This window comes from Notechis scutatus, chromosome 1 (genome assembly GCF_049901735.1).
Source record: "Notechis scutatus isolate UNSWTSFEM ecotype Mainland chromosome 1, rNotScu1.2, whole genome shotgun sequence".
NCBI lineage: Eukaryota > Metazoa > Chordata > Lepidosauria > Squamata > Elapidae > Notechis > Notechis scutatus.
The window spans coordinates 246,069,616-246,073,298 of NC_142009.1; the positions used below are offsets into that span (position 1 = coordinate 246,069,616).

The 3,683-nt window shown below is 49.4% G+C and overlaps 1 non-coding gene across 1 annotated transcript; it reads right to left on the reverse strand.

The window, feature by feature from the left end:
• Positions 1 to 294: 294 nt before the first annotated feature.
• LOC113430202 (uncharacterized) lies at positions 295 to 2,119 on the reverse strand. The gene is made up of 3 exons (XR_015746662.1): positions 1,940 to 2,119; positions 1,163 to 1,334; positions 295 to 777 (listed from the first exon to the last, which is right to left on the reverse strand). It is a non-coding gene; the product is annotated as an uncharacterized LOC113430202 (transcript).
• Between the last annotated feature and the right edge of the window lie 1,564 nt (positions 2,120 to 3,683).

Sequence of the window (3,683 nt, forward strand, 5' to 3'; positions counted from 1 at the left end):
CCAGCCAACGTAATAGTTTAATATTTAAAAACATTGTTCTAGGATCTACAAGAATACTTTATTTTCAAGTTTCTTAATAATCCATTTACTGCATTCCAAAACATTACTTAGGAATAAAAATATGCCATGCTGACTTGGGGATATTCTTGAGGAACCACATAGCAGTTCTGGAATGATGATAAATCATGCCACTAGCTGGTGCTGTTGTTACATTAAATGACATTGTGACTAGAAACTGATGCAATATGTGTTTTGACACAGGCTGTAATGTGTTTCTGCCCACAACAATTCTCAGCAGTCACCCCGAAGTAGAGAAGAGCCAGCCACCAGCAGCACCATCACCACCTAACTTGACGAAAGAGTGCTTCTGTAGCTTCCATCCAGTCTTTATTCCACAAGATACTTAGGGAGGGGTGCAGAGTTTGGTCACCTGTTCCTGCCGTAGCCTAATGCCTGAGTCCTTGGAGGGCATTTGCCCGTTCCTCCTTTTCACCATCAGGGGGCTAAAGTAACTCTTTTATCCTCTCCAAGTTTGGAAGCAGATTTGCATCGCAGTAGACTCCAACTCAACCAAACTGGCCATGAACTCCTATCCTTGGACCAAGAAAGCGAAAGAGCGCCGCCTGCGCCCAATGCCTTCTTTGGTGAGCGACTCGGGAGGAGCAGTTTTCAAGGAACTGTCAGTCCATTGGTTGAGCATGGGATAATGTGTGAGTAACACATGTCGACAAATCGCAACCTGGTTTTCTCTTCACAAGGACGTGTCTGGTCTCCTGGCTGAGGCAGAGAAAAAGGAAAGTGATACAAGAGGTTCTGAGTGTAGGATGACAGAGAAACCACAACTCGGCAAGATCCAGGGAAGAAACCAAGGTGCAGGGCAGAGCTGCAGCAAACTGAGAAGGGTTCTTCCTAAAGATTCCAGTTTTGGGGAACGAGCCCCTCTCAGCTTTAGGCACCTTGACTTACTTTTGGCACCTGCAGACATGACATCTATCTTCTTAACAGACTAGAAGTCAACATGCCAGAGGAGCCCACCTTCAACCATCCTGGGGAGGCATCTCTAAGGGTGTGAGAGCCTCCCTTTCTTGCTCAAACCTCCCATCCTTCCTTTGCCAGCAAATGCTCTGAGTGTCACAACATTCAGGTGAGAAGACTTCATTACCTGGGCAGCCGCAGGATGTCTCTCACATCCCGGCTGCGGATGAAAGAATGCACCCTTGGATCAGCCACTTGCTTTGCCAGGTTCCAGCTTTCAATCTTGGTTGCATCTACTCCGAAGAAGAACAACCAGGAACCCAGGCAGAGAAGAGTAAGCGAAAGGGCTTTCATCTTGTCTGGGGAGAGAAGGGCAACGGGGCAACACAAGCTTGATCTTCTCCAAGGTGTGTGTGGGGGGGAGAGTTTCTTGGCTGCTCCGTGCACCAAGCGGGCCCCTCCTCTCCTCCCTCTCTCTCCTTCTCCCCATTCCTAAGCGAGTGAGCCCCTTTCCAGGCTACGCTAAACATGAATCATTCATTACAGCGGGATCAATACTGAGCGTCCAGGGCTCCCTCTGACACACTTTCCCTTTGCTCAGAAAGGCTGAAACCCCCCTCCCACAAAAGCACCCAGGTAAGAGTTACTCTCCAGTTGCCCACCGCTGCTTTTCCCCTCTCCCACTTTGCACAACGCAAGTCACCTCTGACCGGCGCTGCTTTTAGGCTCGCCTCCTCCCTTGAACTTCGAAAGGAAGCCCCGATCCAAGGACCGGCAGCCCGGAGCCCAGTCTCTCGCGCCCGCTTTCCCACCCGCCGCGCTACATACACACGGGACACACGCTGCACACGCGCTCCGCTTGGACGACTCCCTTTTCTCCTTTTTTCCTCTCCCTCGCCCGCACCTTCAACTCCCACTTAAGAGTTCAAATAAGGATGATAATAATAATAATAATAATGCAGACCTGATGAGGAGGATAATCCAAGCGAGGCTTCCCACAAATCCTCCTGTAACCTAAATGCAAAGCTATAACCCCGAAAGCTGCTCGGCTCCGCGTCTACCTCGCTTTCGCCCCTGAAGTTACCACGGTCTCCCCACGCGCCGCTCGCCCTTTTTATAGGCAGCGGCGGGAAAGGGGGGGGGGAGGGAGAAGGGGCGGGGCTATTTACTAAGGTCACGAGGGAAGGGGTGTGGGGGGGGGCAGGCTCCCATGCAGCTGAGTAATGCGCTCTGGCTTCCTCGCGGTGCATCTCCTGCCCATCACAAATACATTGGTCCACGGCGCCTTTTCCCTACATGCACACATGCGCTCACACCCATCTGCGCCTACAAGCGCATGTGCACACCCAGCCGCCTCCCTTCCCCTCTCTTTCAATTCCTAAGCTTTTAAGGTTTGTTGCAACAACTTCTCGGTTGCGGGAGGCGCTCTCTTGAAATGGGTTTTTTTTTCTTCCTGAAAAGCCTTTTCTCTCCTTTCGGCGTGAAGGCAGAAGAGATTTAACCCCGTCCAAGGAGGCCTTTGCCCCCAATCAACTCTCGGTTTTAGAGGCAAATGCAATTTCCCGCCATCTTTTCGAAAGGAGAGGGACGCTGCTAGCTGCAAGGGAAGAGTTGCTGGCGGTGGCGCGTTCCTACCCCCAGCCGCTCTGGGAATCTGCAAAACTATCTACCCAAATGAGGTGGCTTTCCTTGGCGCTTAAAACGTTTATCCGGATCGGATCGTTGGAGTTTGTAAGCGGTAGTTCGCAAGGTATACGTGTGTGTGTATATAGTGTGTGTATACATCCATGCATATATATATATATACACACACAGAGAGAGAGAGGGAGACAGGCACGCACGCACACATATATGGGGTGGAGAGAGCGAGAGCGCACCTACACACATTTGTCCCTCTCCAAATCCTGCTGTGCTGCATCTACTTCGGTGTGTATATGTGTTCCAGAGTAGGATGACCAAAGAACCTCAGGAGGATTATGGCAGGAGTATATCTACTTCCAACAGGGTCACCCAAGGAGAGAAGGTCATCCCACTGCCCAGCTAAAGTAAGCAGACCTCTATATTGCATGGAGTGGTGTAGGAAGGTGCCAGAGGCAGGCAGTTACTTCCCTGGCAAGGGCAAAGGTATCACCTCATACTGTGTGGGAGAAGGCAATGAAGGTAAACCACTCCTCAGTTTTTTTCTAAGAAAACCATATGAATACAGGTAATCCTCAATTTACAAAAAAATTATCTAGTGGCCTTTCAAAGTTACGACTTCACTGAGAAAGTGACCATTTTTCACAGGACCCTTGAAACATCCCCATGGTCACGTGATCGAAATTCAGCTACTTGGCAACTGACTCATATTTATGACGGCTGCAGTGTCCTGGGATCATGGGATCATCTTTTGCCACCTGACAGCCAAGTCAATGGTTAAACCAGACTCACTGAACAAGCGTGTTACTAATTGAACAATTGCAAGGATTCATTTATCAACTCTGGCAAGAAAGGTCATAAAACAGAGCAAAACTCTCTTAACCAATGTCTCGCTTAGCAACATAAACATTGGGCTCAATTGTGGTCATCAGTTGAGTATTAGCTGTAGAAGCTATAAAATGATTGATGGATATAGTGGCAGATGATGTCCCCTTAGGTCGAAGAGCACACAACCTCAATAAGGGCACGGATATGTGTGGGACACACGCGCATGGCATTTTGGGTATGTT